The sequence below is a fragment of the Lepidochelys kempii genome, chromosome 5 (assembly GCF_965140265.1).
Source record: "Lepidochelys kempii isolate rLepKem1 chromosome 5, rLepKem1.hap2, whole genome shotgun sequence".
Lineage (NCBI taxonomy): Eukaryota > Metazoa > Chordata > Testudines > Cheloniidae > Lepidochelys > Lepidochelys kempii.
Window position 1 is genome coordinate 75,026,219 of NC_133260.1, and position 17,260 is coordinate 75,043,478.

The 17,260-nt window shown below is 40.3% G+C and overlaps 1 long non-coding RNA gene across 12 annotated transcripts in view; it reads right to left on the reverse strand.

Annotated features, from left to right (window-relative positions):
* Positions 1–17,260, reverse strand: part of LOC140911533 (uncharacterized) — a 402,088-nt gene that overhangs the window by 106,171 nt on the left and 278,657 nt on the right. For all 12 annotated transcript variants that reach the window (XR_012159024.1, XR_012159022.1, XR_012159029.1 and 9 more), the window contains one exon: positions 12,633–12,709. This is a non-coding gene — a long non-coding RNA (uncharacterized lncRNA). The remainder of the gene's footprint in view (positions 1–12,632; positions 12,710–17,260) is intronic.

Genomic DNA, 17,260 nt, shown 5'->3' on the forward strand with positions numbered 1-17,260 from the left:
TGAAGACTCAGGAGAAAAGAGGTCTCTGTTAAAGATTCAATATCCAGGCCCCTTTAATTAATGAGTGAGAGCTCAAAGAATACCTCCCTGAGACCAGCAAAAAGTCCCCTGCATATCCTGAAATGACCAGAATTAGCATTCCTGCTATTTCTAAAAAGGTGTGTGGAGGGGGGGGGGGAGGCAGAAAAAGTGTCCTCTGTTTAAAATAAAAAGAAACAAAGCTTTCAGGCCTCTTTTCTATATCACAAAGAGCCACACACACACACACAAATATAGGGGCACACAACCCCAGTTTAAAGGAAAAACCTTTGTTGATCAGGTCACCTTTAAAAGTGGAGAAAGACCTGAATCAAAACACTGGATCCAAACATCCCCAAAGTTCAGCAAGATCATAATCCTGATATGGACCAAATTTTACTGTGTAGGTCCATCTCTAATTAAAATGATATACTAGACAAACCTCTAATTGAGTCAGCCCATAGGAACCCCCAAGTCCAAGTGTTGGGTATAAGAAATAGGACAAAGGTGATGCCATACTGAATCAAAGCATTTTTCCATTGAGTCTGTTAATCTGTCCCTAATATTAGCCATGCTGTGATACTTCAGAGGCAGTCAATCCCCTCTTCTTAAGAGACCTAAACAAGTACACTATGCACACTTTATGCACCAGAGGTTAGTAAGTGGGTCTGTCACCCTGGAGAAAAGACAAAGGTCCATCATAGGGACAATCACCAGAGCAATACTTTCCCCAGTAATCCCTGCTCTCTGACCCCTAAGAACAATCCTTTTTCTAGCTTCATTTCTCAGTCTTCTCCTGAGTTGGGGGGAGGGGGGGAAAGGTTACTAAAGTTACTAAAGCTTCAGTAATTTCTGCAGGGCCAGAACAAGAACTGACAGAGGACTTGGGAAGTGTGCAAGGACTTGGTTCATATAAGTTATGCATCCTTCCTGGTGTCTCTATAACTTGCCCCTCTGCAGTCAGTGCAGACCCCACTCCACTCCATTGTTCTGGGGATTGGTTATCCTGATGTGCTAAGGGACGCCTTAGTGCTCTTTTACATAGGGATCGCTTCACCCATTACTAAAAGTCATGTATCCATTGCTGAGGTGGGAGGCAGCAACCGTTAAAGAGTGCAAAGCAACACTATACAAGCCAAATGAAGAATGATTTAACCCATGGAAACTGCAGAAGAATTTTAGGAGCCAAAGGTTTGATTCGTCTGACTTCCTCAACCACCACATTACATCAGCATGGTTTCCTGTCCATTTAATTTCTTTGATGTTTAAAAAGAAAGAAAAAGAGATGCGTGATTGATTGTGCATTCGAATAAACACACATTGAGATCCAAATAAGCACTCAGAGTGTAACTCTTGAACATTCTCACAAGCATAGGGGAGCAGCTGACTTTACGTCAATGTGTGGTGAGTGGTGGAGCTCTGGATACAGGCACACTTCGGCACATTGTTAAAAGTTAGTGAAAAAGCACATATTGTGCATTTGCGTGTTATTTCAATAACTTCATTATTGGTCAACCAAATGCCTTCAAACATGTCAAAGTCCTTGTTCTCCTCGAGTCTAAAGTCCATGGCAAATGTAAAGTCCATGGCAAAGGTTTACAAATACGTACAATGGAGTTATCTGAGCATGTTTCTTAACTAGTGAAAAAGTTTCTTACTGCTTAAATGACAAAAACAAGCTCCTGACATTTTACCAAACTTCAGAATACTCATCATGAGAAATGTCATTACAAAAGTGCATTTTTTAAACGTTAGAAAGGTCTGCAAACAGAGCGGCTCATAAAGGAATTTCCTCATCAATTTTAACAATAATGCTCAAAAGAGTGTAAATCCAGTTACAGTCTAGCTACTTGAGAGTCTGCTACTGTTGGTCTTTAGGTTTAGATGTAAAACAAAACTATATTTTACAGAAGTAGCCCCTAGAGGCCAAGGGGAATACTGACATCTCAGGGTGACTATTCATTCTATCAATCCTCTGATTATTCATTCATTCGCTTTCTCATTCATTCATTTCTGCTAAATCAGTAGGAGAACTTATTCACATGTTATAGCTGCAACACTGACAGATCAGCTATGAATGATTTTATATGTTAGGAAGATGAATACATAGGAACAAGTGAGGTAGTGCAATTAAAACAACAAATTCCAAGCAAATAAGTTACTTCAGAAAATTCAAAAGATTAATCATTTGATTATTTTTTAATAGCAATGTGGAGTTCTGCATTTATCGCCTGATGGAACTCCTGAAATGCATTGTGTAGCTTCAAAAGCAGTCTAGCATTCTGAATAGGACACTATAAACCTGATTTCAACAGATTGAAAACAAGATGTGACAAGCAGTTTGACACTGGCCCTCTACTAATTTCCGCTATTTGTAAAGAGACACATCTGAATGGAAATAGCTCAGCAGAATGGGTCAGTATGGTTGAGGCCATGTCAGTCCACACATAAAAAACTCAGAACAGGGGAAAATAAGCAGGCATTGATTTCCAGTGAAAGCTGCCAGAGTCTGGGGAAAGCAGCCAAAACGAGGCACCAGCTGCTCTCTGCTGGAAATCTTTTGTGGAAGAGTGAGAGGAGGGAGAGAGAAAGCTAGGGAAAGCTGGTGGGTCTGAAAGGGGAAAACAAGACAGAAATCAAGATAGAAGATGTGCTGCTGACTGCCTCAGTAATGCTTTATTCCCCAAGCTTAACATTCTCAGAAAAAAGATCCCACCCCCTCAAATTTTACATGTATGCAATCTATTGGGAACAATTCCAATGGGGATTTCTCATGCTCCTTCACACTCCCTGAATTCAGTTGTGGTGTTGTGTTTTTTGTTTGTGTATTTGTGGGGGGTTTGTTTTTGTTTTTAACTGCTCTGATCTAAACATGCTACAAAAATGGACGAAAATACTCAGTGTGATTGCAGCTCTTCATTTGCATAATTGCATTATGACAACAATTTTAGGGAGATAATAAATGGAGGATATTCTGTTTGAAGTTTTCTGCCTGTAATAAGAAAATCATCCCCAGCTTCTTCTTAAGCACTTCCATAATGAATGCATGCTATAAATGAGAGTGAAAAACTCTTTAAAGTTTTAGCAGTGAGTAATAACTCTTTTGTTTCAATCCTAGACACTGCAGGCAGTACATCCCGCAATGGAATAAAATATTCATGAAAGGGCTCAAAGTGAGCATATATCAGTAAGTTTCAGATGGCCTCCAAAGTTCCAAATGGTTTGCACTCTTACTTCTCTAATTAGGCCAATATATGCTCTCCACAGTACTTTAAAGAAGAATAAGGCCTAAACTAAAACTCTAGTGTCATACACCCAATAATTTTGGATCCAGATCTGAATTTTGAAAATGGGGAGCCTCTGTTGAAGGGACCAATCCATCTGATTAGATTAGACGGTAGTTCAAAAAAGGCCACTTTCATGGTAGGTCTTCAAGACTATTTAACAAAGCTGAGTAATTCCACCCCAGTGTTTGAACTTTGCATGAGAAACTTTCATTATTTTCCTTCACTGAGAGACATTGCTCACCTCTAGTTACTGAAGTTAACAGCTTAAGGGTTTTGTTTGATCTTTTCTGGACCTCTGGAAGCCATGGTGGCCAGAAGTTTGAGATCCTTTCTGCTGGACAGGTATCAGTTTTACATGCTGTTGTCCTCTCCAGATGAAATTACTGCAATACATTGTACTGGGGCTACACCTAAAAAAGCCCTCTGAAACTTCATCTGGTGGCAAAATGTCCCCTCACTTAGTAGTAGGGTTTCCCCACAAGAACATTATGTCTGTGATCAAGTCTGCAGTTCCAAGTGCAATTTAAAGTTTTATTTTTTTAGTCTATGAAGCCCTAACTGTCCTGGACACTGGCTAATTTAGAATCGAACCTTTTTGTCTGTCTGATACCGAGAACTTCAGATCACCTGGGGAACCTGAGCTAATAACTCCTCCCTGTGTGTAAAGGGGCAGGGGGAAGCTGGTGACAGCTCTTTTTAAGTAAATGGTCACTGACACGCATTCACTCCCCCATTCCTTAGCTCAGCAGTTTGTCAAACTTCAGAGCATCCTGCAAGGTCTGCCTAAGGGCTGCTGAATTTGTGCTCTCTTTCTTTTCTTTGGATGGTACAATGGAAACTAATTTAAGCAAGCAAACAAAATATCAACACAGTTAAAAATCTGTCCTTAAGACCTTCCTGTTATGTCTTTTCCGCCCTCCTTCTCCACATCTCTACATTGTCATATATCTTTCCTCTGCTTTCAAGCCTCAGAGCAATGTTTTCTCAGGCTGTAGGCTCACTTGAGTTCCAACCTCTCATGCTTTCTCCAACAGAGCTGCAATATCCTCATAGTGATGGTAAGCGCTGAAGAGAAATATGGAGGCTGCCAGGGAAAGGCAGAACATGAGTGGACCTGCAGGTATAGTACTCCCCCAATTGATAAAAATGATGGAGCCCCATCCTGTTATGGTAGTTTGGGAAGGTAGGTAGGTAGGTGGTGTGTGAGTGTAAATTTTATTCCAGATTCTGCCCTGATTTGAACAGGAAGGCTGTTGCAGTTCATAGGGCTCCACAGAGGTGTAGCAGTCTGCTAACATTCATCTCATTGTAGGATCTGGGCCTCAGGAGAACTAGAGTCTTTAGTAATTCAAGACTTCTGAGTAGCAACAACTGCTATTCACTCAAACAGCAAAAACACTTTGATATGTAAGAATTAGTGCTTATTCTTTTCATTCTCATTCATGCTTCAGGCACCCTGTATACACAATATTAGCGTTAGAAGGTTCAGCCAATCTAGTGACGTGGTTGTCTGAAAACCCCTAAGTGTATACACTGCCCAGAAGGTACTTCCTTTTGTATCACTGGCTTCAGACAATGAACAGTTTGGGTTTTGGCTGGGCAGGTGTAAAATAAAGCTGAACAAATTTTGCTTCAGTAAACCTAAACTGCAAAGAAGAGCAGGCCCAGATTGCACGGAGGGGCTAGGTGCCCTGGGAGCAGTCCAAGTATTTATTAGATAACAATTTAAAGATTAAAACAGTATGAAATACATTTTAATGGAAGAAAGTGGCATTCCCTCTTGCCTCCAGTTCAAACAGTGAAATGAAATATCTCACAATATAGTGCATCACAATACAATCATTTATAAAACTCACAAAACTCCTCCAGAATAATCTATTTCCCTACTGTCTTGTTATGTAGATTCATTGGAAGGTGCCTTAAAAATACTGCGGTTGTTTAGCAATCATCATCTTCATTTTTTTAAAAAGGTGTCATAATACTGTATACTTGGAGCTGCTAGAACATAAAATCCATAACTTCTGCCCCCCTTCACAGATTTTCATGTGTCCACAGTTCATCCAAATTATTTTCCCTATTCACTTTCTTTCTCATCAGTCAGATGACTAATTTGACAAAATATACTACCACCACTTGGCCTCTAGTTTGTCTTTTCATTGCATACGGTATCCAAAAATGGCTGATAAAACTAGCTAAACACTATACTGCAGCTCCTCAACTTGTATAAACTGTTGTAGCTCCATTGAAGTCAATGGAGCTGGGATAATTTATGTCAGCTGAGGGTCTGGACCTATATCAGGACCCAAGACTACATGTTTGAAAATATAATTTGATTGTTGTAGAGCAAATGAAGGTCACCTTTAATATAAGGCCTCTCAGATCAGTTATAAAAATGTTTTCTACAGAATATAGGAAAATAGCTCACCACTCAAAGATAGGTTTGGAAAGGATGGAGTTGGAATTCATAATTGCTCCTTAGACGGCCTACTGTGCTGACATTCATGCCTCTGTCACTAAAATGTTTGTCATCTTTCCAAATTATATTTCTAAAAATAAAATGTCTTGTGCAGGTTAATTTGCCTCCACTTACTTTCATATTTCCCCTCATAGAGGCTTCCTAAAGGCAGAGTCAAGGACTATAAAGGTTAGGGCAGACTAGTTACAGTAAATAGATCAGTTTTATCTAATGGGAAGCAGTTAACTGGAAATATCCACATGAAGCTTAAAAGTATCTTAAAAGAAACTGAAAAAAAGTTGAGCATATTGCAGTATGGGGAAATTCCATGTTGTGCTCCACACTCACATTCAGTCGTTCAGCAAAACACACAGATATTTCAATTTATGGTTGCATTCCTTTTGGACTACAGATGAAAGGATCATCATGAATAGCAGAAGTCAGAGGAATGAAAACAACATGATTTTTTATTAGGTTTATTTTGTTGGATGAATACCTTCCCCACCCTCCGGCCTTTGACTTATCAGCATCAGCTTGTGGAACATGGACTGACACAGTTCCATCTCTTGATCTCAGATTCTTGTAGCATATAGAAGTTTTAAGAGCATCACAAAATTTAGAGGTGTAACTGGCCTATTTTATCACGTCTAACAACAATGAACTCTGTACATCTGCTACAACAAGAGAAAGTTTGTTTTGAATGAAAACAAACTTTATTGAAATTTTTGCCAGAGCCTAAAGTGGTTCCTGAAAGGCAAACTGACATCATGTAATTATCTTGGCTATAATCCTATAAATCCTTGCACCACATAAGGGACTGCAAAGTTGTTGTGGTCCAGCCGAACTGTAAGCAGCTTATGATTAAAATTCTGTGCCACATATCCAGGAGGAGCAGCACAGAAAGCACTGCCGAAAGGAAGGGGGAGCAAAGCCAGCTTTTGGAATTGTGTACTATTGCAGAGGCTGGTGTGGTCCCCAGCATAAATTAGAGAACACAGGGGCTACTCAAATTTACAGCAGCTTCCCAAAGGCCACCTGCAGGCTGCTCTAGGGCTCAAGAACAGCCCAGAATCCCCTGTACTGGTCTGCACTATGACCCTACCCCTTTAAATCCCCAGCACTTGCCCCTGTTTTAGTATTTATGATGGGGACAGTCTATGAGCATATAGAGTGGCCCTATGATGTGCTTATGGAGAGGCAATTCTCCTCTGCTCCTCTGAAGAACAGTTCCAGCCTTTGAATATTGATGCAGTTGCATATAGGGACCAGATCAGGGAACAGAAACTGTCCCTATGGGTGGGTATGAGTAAGGTTAATGCATCTGTGGTAGGTGGAGAGTCTCAAGCCCCTGGTGAGCCCACTCGCTTACACTCAAGAAACAGATTACAAATGGTGGCAGGCAAAGAATGGGCCTGTCTGATGAGGCATCAGCCTGCCAATAAGGGCTTAGTTGTAGAATCATAGAATTGTAGGACTGGAAGGGACCTCAGGAGGTCATCTAGCCAATCTCCTGCACTCAAGGCAGGACTAACTACCCAGCTCCTTAGTCTGTCTCCTGTTAGTAGGCAAGAGTGATTCAGTGGCTGCTCAGTGGCAGTCTCATCAATGCAGGATCAGGTTTCCCTGCACTACATGCTGGGCATCACTTTTTACTGGATACTGTAAGCTTTGTGGGGCACAGAGAGTCAATCCTCCCCACTCTCTACACGGAGAGAGCAGCAGCCACCAGAAACAGCTTGGAGAGGGCAGTTTTGGAGCCAAAAGGCAGCTACAGCCCAGGACTAAGCCTTCCGTCCACCCCCACATCACCCCTAGAGGGACCACATGAGGTATCAGGGCACTGGGCCCAGTGGCCTCCTCATTCCCCTCCACCTGGGGACCAACAGCAGCAATTAGGCAGAGTTTACAAAGGTGGACATGGAAAGCCCCCAGCCCTCAGTGCTCCTTCCCCAAAGCATCTAGCATCAGTGGCAGGGTCAAGTTCCCTTTCCCTACATTAGACCTAGGGCAGGGGACCTTCACAGCTTTCTGACATCATTATACTCCCTCACCTCTGAAACTGGGGCTCTGGATGTATATATTCTTTCACAATTATTCTGTGCCATTGGTTGTTGCTCCTCCTTTATTCTGCCCTTCGCAGGCCACTGCAGCCCTCCATTTGCCCAAACTCTCACTTTTTCTCCACTGTACTTGTCACCCCCTTCTCTTCCTCCTCTCTTACCTTTTATCCTCCCTCCCTTTCCTTTCCCCACTCTCCACTCCCATATCTTATTCCCAGAATCACTTCCCTGTTCCACCATTCCTCTCAGGTGCTGCCCCAGTAAATCCTAGTGGTGCAGTTCTGTGCTGTGCCTCTGAAAGGCATGTTAAGGGGCAGAGGAGAAAGTGAGGATTTCACGCTAGATTCTATATTTTACTTTACACACACACTTACACACACACACCGAACTAACAAGATACGAGTCAGTCATCATCCTGACCACTTTGTTTATATATCCATGCCATATCCCTTTCTCCTACCCTTCATCTGTTCTTTAGATCACAAGCTCTTCGGGGACATGGAATGTGTCTTCCTATACTGCATGTAATGCACACAGCACATTTTGGGAAATACTGCATTACAAATTAGCAATAATAATGTGCTTATAAACTGCTATGCATATATATGGTGCTAAGTAATAAATAATCATGAACGATAACTTGTGTTTATACAAGCAACACTCTCTACCTGTGCTATGAAGACTACATGGTACTATGATGATGTGTATTTCAGCTTCCATTTCAGATTGTGCAGGGAATATTCATCAACAGAGGACAGCAAAATTACATGCTGTAGGAATCATAATGTAACTGCTTACAAACAGAAGCAAAATGCCTTCGAACTCTGACACTGTAATAGAAGCTACTGGCAGAAGGTTCTTCCTGCTGCATTACCCCTACCTACTTTATCAAATTGTTGGATGCAAATATTCTATATTCCATTCTAGCTCTTCATGATTTTATTTTCAGTATATGTGGTCCTTCAGCCAGTTCTTATTCAGATAAGATTTCATTCAGGGTGATGAGAGTTTTGCCTAAATAAGAAGGATTCAGGATCAGGCCCTCTCTTGCGATTAAAAGTCAAGCTGAAAGAAACTCTAGAGAGAGACATTATCTTCCCTGACATGCATTCCATTATGACTAAACATTCTACAAACTATACTTTAGATGGCTATCTGAAAATCTCCTGGGATTCCAGCCAGAGGTCTCATATTATTGAAGCTACCTAACCTCCTGCAGCTGGCATTCCACTCTCCCTCCTTTCCAGATAGAATTGTAAACAGAATGGGACTAGCTCACCTGCAACTTTGAAAGGTGCCAGCACTGTAACATATTTAGGCATTTAAGCAGGACAGCACTGACTTTCACGGGATTAATAATTCATATATTTGATCTCATTCAGGGCATTTCAGAAAGTCCATTATACCTATATTTTCGGTACAGTCAGTAAATTTTGTAGCTCTTAAAACCCATGAAATGAAAAATAGGCTTGAAAAGCCATAACACTATCAATACATTAATATTTATGTAGCTCTTTTCACAACAAACATTCCAAAGTGCTCTACAGTAAAAATAAAATGAAATAAAGCATGACCAGAATGCAGATGATTGCAAGTCAAAAGGTCACTTAAAAAGACAAATCAAATGAATCTGTTTGGCAAAGAGATTGACTAAGTTCACACAGGCAACAAGAGCAAATCCTGTGCTCCATTCTCAAGCTTCAGCAAGCCAAGTTCCAAAAACAACCTGTCGATAATCAAAAAGCAATCATAATGAATAAGGTGGACCAGCTGAAACCATTTTAGTTCAGACAGATAAGATGATGCTGTTCCAGCCACCCTATAAAACATAAACAGTACTTCTCTCCCTGGGTCATTTACATAACTCTATTAATATGGCTTTGCAGCACCAAATATAAATAAAGGTAAATAAGCTGATAAAAATGCAGTCATAAGGGCTTTTTTAAAATTTACAGTGGAATATTATTTTATTCACACATCACTGCAAAATATTATTGATATAAATTATGCTAATTGCTTTCCATGATGCAGTTATTCATGAGTGAAAAATAAATCTAGAGAACAAATGATCTCTAATGTGCACCTCCTGATTCTCTAATAGTAGATTGTCTCTATCTATTTTCCATTGTTTTTTTTTTAAAAGAACCATGCTCCACATAAAAATATCCTCCAAATTCAGATGAGTTTTTCCATCACCTCCTGAAGCTCATGATTAAAGAAAACAAATAAAACCAAACCCCAACAACTTGGAAACATTCATGAGCAAAAAATCAGTTGAGTTTCATTAGAACTCCCATCATGTTTCCCTAGTTTGGCAGTTTTGTGTACCAAAGCATTAGGTTGCAATGATGTATATCCTCACAGTGTATAAAGTCTCTAGATTAGGGACTGGAATTTCTGCATCAGTGGTAGACTATAGATCACGTGTTCCTTTTCTGAGTTAATGCTGAAGCAGAACTAACATACAATGATTAAATCAGTTATCTGTACACATCAGTGGCCAGATGTGGTCTTCTTTTATACCCTGCACACCACTAATGAAATTAAGAGGGTGGCAGGGAAGAAAGAGCAAGGGTAAATTTAGCCCTTAGTATGCCTACAGATTGCTAGAAGATTTAGACTTAACTAGACATATATACAAGTAAATGAAGGACCTGTTTTCTGTTTTTATATAGAACTACGTGAACCATTCACTTTATTATACGTATTGACTTTTCACAGTCAACTCAACTCCCTAATTACTGGTATTGGATTTTGGGTGGGTGTTCAGTAGCTGAATTCAATACCTTCAAAAATCCTATTGAAGTCTAAGGGGGAAAGGTTTCATTCCTTTTAATTGGAGATATTTTAATGATTCTTTGGCTACACAGGATCTCATAGTAGTGAGCAATTCTGCATAATGGGTTAGTGTTGATTTCATAGCTATAACCAGGGATAGAACTCAGACAATCAACTCCAAATATTAAAGCTCATCTGAGGTACCAACCCATCATGTCTAGCTATAGTAACATTAGGGCTTATATCCTCAGCTGTACTTGTACTATTGAAAGTCTGCCTTTCCATCCAGTAGAGGGTAATAGTGGTGCACATACATTCTAGCCAGACTGTTATAAGATATAGTACAAATAAAAGGGGTGAAACTTTTTTGCCTAAATTTAAAATGACTCAAATATTGTGAGTTCAGAAGTTCCATCACAGAACAGTGTTCAAATGGATTTGCTAAGTAAGGGGAAACAACTCCCATCAGCCCCCTCTCCACTACACATGCCTTTCCTCATGCCTGGTAGCAGAAAGTAGTCAGGATGTGCCTGGAAAATGGGAGCCGCATGGCAGCAGGGAGTGAAGAGAAGCCCCAGGAACTTTGAATAAAGCCACGGGTGGAACAGGCTGTCGGTGCCAAACAGACAGGTCTGTTGGCACTTATGGGGGAAGAGCAATGGCTGGGCAGGGAGCCAATGAAAAGGGGCCTCAATGAGAGACATTAACTGAGCCAGGCTTGGAAACCTGCAAGCTCCTATTCACGGGAATGGAGAAGGCTCCCCATACACTAGGTCGGTCAAACCCCGACTCTTGATTGGATTGCCCAGCAGCCCAAACAGAACTGCTATTACTCACTTTGAACTATAACTGTTTAAGCCTCTGTCCCTAGGGTATTTGCAACCTATCCCTTTCCTGCCAGTCTCATAAAATAACTTTTCCACTAGTCACCTGTCCAAGTGACTATTGAGACCCACCAGGGCTAGTGCCTACAAGACCTAGCTGCTGAAACACCCAGAGGGCTTGCCCCTGAGTCATGGTATAGCTGATATGCTACTGGCATGCCTGGAGTTTGAGGAACAGTCGTCCCAGTAATTACAGCTGAGCTCATGTTCTGTTTACAAAGCCCTGCAAAGGAAGGAGCAGAAAGGATGGGAAAAAACTGCTAATGCAAAATAAAAATATAGTGTATATACTGTATATATGACACTCACATATACTGGCCTCTTATTTAGAGGATATTTCCGTTCCTAATGTGAGACATAGCACAAGTGATTCTTTAGTTAGAAAAAAAGACATTATTAAAACTGCATGTGTAGTATTATTTATAGAAGTACTATCCTGGAAGGCTAAAATGATATTACCGCATCAGAGATGATGTGTTCAGAGTGCCGCAGCACATGGTTTAGAATAAGATTACGTTCCCCATGCCAAACCTGAATAGCCAGGCTAAGCTATAGGGTGCTCTTTAGGAGAAGGAATTCTCCCATTTGGGGAGCAGTGGAAAACCATCCCAGAGTTTCTAATGCAGCCTCAGACCTACTACACCTCCCGTTTATGCTGTGCTATGCTGATGTTGGGGTAATGACCAGTGGATGTGCATAAGAATGGATCTACTGCTATGTCTCCATGAACACACTGGCAGTGTAGAAAAAAAAATCCTCTCTACCTTTATTTATAGTACTGCTATTTTATTATTTATTATGTATATTGTGGTAGTATCCAGAGGTCTCAGCCAGGATTGGGATCCTGTTGTGCTACGTGCTGAACAAAATGGAGACAAAGTCCACTCTGAAGAACTTACAATCTTAGGCCCCCATGTTGCAAAGACTTATGCACATTCTTAGCTTTGTTCATTGTGAGTTGTTCCTCTGAGATCAAGGGAACTAGTTATTCACACAGTGTAAGGTTAAGCACATGAGTAAATCTTTGCAGGATCAGAGCCTAAAAAGACATATGATAGACAAAGGACATATGGAAAGAGATGCAATCATATATACAAATTTCTGTATATTCATATATACATTTACAGGGTTTAAAAATAAAGCAACTCACCAAAACTGTTCCTCAAGCCATCATGGCTATTGCTGTCTGAGCACAATGCACATGCAGACTCCTAGCATCCTGGTCGCCTGCGTAACAAAATCACAATAGTGCTGCTATGAATCAACAAAGGGGCAGGTTTGTCCCTTAAAAACTAAAGGGTTTCAAAGATGGTACCCCAGGAATAATAGTAAAGAACATGGTGTCATCTCTGCAGGTGCCATAGCTTCTGGTCTATACATTGAAAAAGATCTGCTTTATCACGAAGTCAATCTTTGGTGGCTGTGTACATCTTTGGAATTACTTGAATACTTTTACATCATCATCTGGAGTCTATTTTTTATTCATTACAATTTTGAGTGTATTGCAAATGTATGGTGCTTTTAATATTTTATGTATCAGCTCCATGTGGGAAACTTTTTAAAAATGCAACTTGTATAATGAATATGCACGATACAGATATTCCTACAAAGCCGTATGTGGGAGGGTTGCCACATTGCCAGAAGGGTTTTGGTTTGCCTGCAGAGACTCATTTTTTAAATGTGGAAAATGTGATAAGAGAGGCACAGCATCTCTGAGTACAAGAAAGTAAATTTCAGGAGTTGCAGATTCTCTGCTTGCTGAATTGGTACTTTGATGACCACTCCACAAACATACGGCCAGATTCTGAGCATCATCAGCACCAACTTAATTCAACATCGTGCTGAGCATGAACACCACCACTGAATTTAACTGAGCTCAGCTCCCCGCAGGATCCGGCACAAAAAACATTTGCAAGTATAAGAGCAGGACAGTATCTGAGTTCCACCTTTCAGAACTGTTCATTTTCCTTTTCATATTTGTGCTGCCAGTAAAAGAAAATAATTGAGGCAATACAAAATGTCCTGGCACAAAACACCTATTTTAGTGTCATGATATTAGAAGCATTTTAATGTTGAAAGCATGGACATTTATATTTCTAGGGCCTGATTCTTCCCCCTCTGAATTCAATTTCCAAACTCACATTAAGTTCAATAGATGCTGGATTGGGACCTTCAAACTTAAATTTAATGGTGAAATCAACTGCTTTCAAGTGAACGCTTACTTTCTTATTTGCCAAAAATACTAATGCCTCTCATAAAGGAATAGAAGCATGCTCCTTTTAGGATTAGGCAGACCCAGGGTGCTTAAGGAAGCAAGACTTTTTTTTTAATGGGAAACAAAATATCAAATGCAATGAAGTTCACTCTGCAATGCATATATTTTAGATATAGCCATTTAAACTCATTTTTAGACTAAACACTTTGTGCTGCCCTCCAGCTAACTCCTCTAGAGATGAAAGGCACCATTTATAAACCAGTCTCTCTTGCCTTTGAGGGCACAAGTTCTCACTCCTTTACATATCTACTTGAACACAAAAGATTGGTCTATCTAAAATGGGATTTTTGTAAATGTTGGATCTCTTCTGGTGTGATGCAAACTGTATTTTGGGTACTTTTTTCAATACAAAGATGAAATTCCTTCTTCTTGTATTACTGTTTGACTCACACTGCTGTTGTGAAATGATATTATTTATTAGTGCAATACTTCTGATAAACCTTTGCCTGTCCTCAGAGAAGGCTTTATAATCTCCCAAGACTATTGAACTATATGTTTCTAAAGTCCTAGGACAAGTATGCATTAGCAGGATTTATACAAGATGTTTTGAAATTGTAGGTGCAAAATGTATAATGCAAGTTTGAGTTTTCTTACACGAGATTCCCAGATCTGGGGCAGCAATTTTGAAGATGTATAATGGTCCCAATGCTCCCTTTCTCCCTGCCCCCTCTCTCCTCACATCCTCATCATCAAAAATGCAGAAAATAGTGCATTCAGATTTCCCTCTGGCAGAATAAACTACAGCTGAACCTTCACGTGATTATCCCAGAGTGAGTCACTTAAGCACGAGACTGCTTCATAAACTTCAGGGACTTCATTTGCATGTGAATATTGATTCTTCTCACACCAATGGTTCATCCTTTTATGTTTCTTTTGCATGAATTTCCCAGCAAGAGTATTGATTTTTTCTCTCTCCGTGCTGCAGCAGGGTGTTACTGCTGTTCCAGTCAAAAACACTTCCCTTAGCTGAAGCTGAATCAAATGGAGACTGTGTAGATTACTCACAGTTCTTCCCCTGTCAAGCATAAACAATTCACATTTCCTTCCAAGGAACCAGTGAACATTTGACCTTTCTTTTTTACATCATCAGATAAGCAAGGAGGGGAGGCAGGAAGATGCCCATCATTTACCAAAAGTAATTAAGGACCATATTTCTTAAGTGGTCCGGACCTGCAGTACTCTTTGATCACTAAACCAACAGCTATAAAGTATTCTTGTTTTCATGATTCACCCAAGGGCCATACTCACCAATTGCATGGAATAATTATACTGTATGGGCCTGATCCCAGAGCCCTTACCCATATGAATAATCCTAAATCATGTGAATATTCCAATTAAAGTCAGCAGAACTTCTCAAATGTAAGGATTGCTCACATGGGTTCTGGTTTCAGGTCGCATTTGTTTGAGGGAGCCAGAAGGGGACAGACATTCTGTGTCAATCTGCTCCCCCCTGCACAATGTGATACTTGGTCAGGGGAAGGAAAGTTCTGCCCAATTGCCTTGTGGAGTTTCCGCAGATCATTTTGTCAGGGGACAGTATTTGTCCTCACAAAATGTAATCTCAATGTATCTTCTAAAGCACAGAGCCACCATCACTGTGCCTCCACATTGGCTCCAATGCCTCCTGGCCCCCCTCCTCTGGCTTCCAGCAGATTCCTGTGAGGGCCCTTAAAGGAGGGTTCCCCAGCACGGAGCGGACTGGGTAGGAAAGTTAATGTATCCTCAGCTTCATTCTTTGTGCGGTTGGTGGGGTAATAATGAGCATCTCCTTTCCTCTCCTCTGTATGCCGGGACTCTCTAGGCTCAGCATAGATGGGGAGGGGCTTTGTAGGTGTTTGAATCACCCTTCCATGAATGTAGAGACTAATCTGGGTGAAAATATAATCTGGATTTTTGTTACTAAATGATAGCACAATATAGTGAACATTTATTCCACCATTCAATAGATCTGCTGTACTGGATTATGATTGTGTGAGATGCTGTGATGATACAACACTAAGTGGCATCACATTGCTATGACTCAGACACATAGTGGAATGAGACTATTCATTTGGAGTATCAGACTTGTCTGTGAAATAAGGACTAGAGTAGGGCTCTTGCATTTCACCATGGAGGCATACCAGAGGAGCTGTACAGAGAAAGCTATGAAAACCAGTTAGCTCTATCCTGAATTATGCATTCACTCATTTTTCATAGGAACTAAAATTCACTACCATTTTAAAACATGAAATTCTGTTGTCAATACTAATGTCTATAAAATATATGGGAACAAGCTGGAGAAATATTTACTTTGTTTCTGAATCCAGCTGTTAGTAAATGATAGCTGGGCCTAATAAAAAAAGTTCTTAAATTCAGATTTATTGGAGGAAAGATAGCTACTGTATACTTTCTTCCTCAGAACTGGTTTCCAGGCTCCACAGCACTTCACTGTATTTATGTATTTTGTTTGGAGACCAGGTACCTGCAAAAAAGAGCCACAGTATATAGCACCGAAAAATCCATAATAAATTACAGAACTATTAGTGGTTATTGGTTTACAGTTCTACATGTGGTTCTTAAGCAATTTCTTATATTTTCTCTGCCCTTTCCCATGCTGCTAGCCAGATGGTATTTGACATTGTTTTGCTAAGAGTACTGTGGATTTATGAATGAAAAACAAGGGGGGAAATTCTCTCTTTGTTCCATATCTGTGTTCATGGTTTCACGGTCAATAAATCTTTTCTGGTTTTATAACAATATAATAAATTGTCTCCACTTTCTTCTGTGTTTCTTAGGTTCCTTTGTAACTCTAGAGCTCACAAATCTCTTACTTTCAAATGGTAATGTTGTTATTTATTTATATTACTATAGTGCCTAAGAGCCCGAGTCATGGACTAGGACCCCACTGTGCCAGGTGCTGTACAAACACAGAACAAACAGATGGTCCTTTCCCCAAGAGCTTACAACCTAAGAGTAAGACAAGAGACAACTGATAGATACCAAGGATGGACATGATAACAGCCTTCAAATATGTAAAAAGTTTTTATCAAGAGGATGGTGATCAACTGTTCTCCATGTCCACTCAGGGTAGAACACGAAGTAATCAGCTTAATTTGTTGCAAGTTAGATATTAGGAAAACTTTTGTAACTATGAGCATAGTTAAGCACTGGAACAGGTTATGTAGGTAGGTGGTGAAATTCACATCCTTGGAAATTTTTAAGAACAGGTTGGACAAACACCTGTCAGGAATGGTCTAGGTTTATTCAATCCTGCCTCAGTGTAGAGGGATAGACTCCCTGATCTCTTGAGGATCTTTCCAGCTCTAGATATACAAGGGAGTACAAGGAAACAACAAACACGGGTAAGCGGGATAGGTAGTAATGGCAGCACAGCAGTGGCCTTACCATTGTTGATTGTTTTGTATGCATCACAGAAAAGTAGAGTGGTAAGAAGGGTTTTGAAGGAGAATAATGTAAGGGATGTTTTCTTGTGAAAGAGTTGACCCAAGGCAATATATTATACA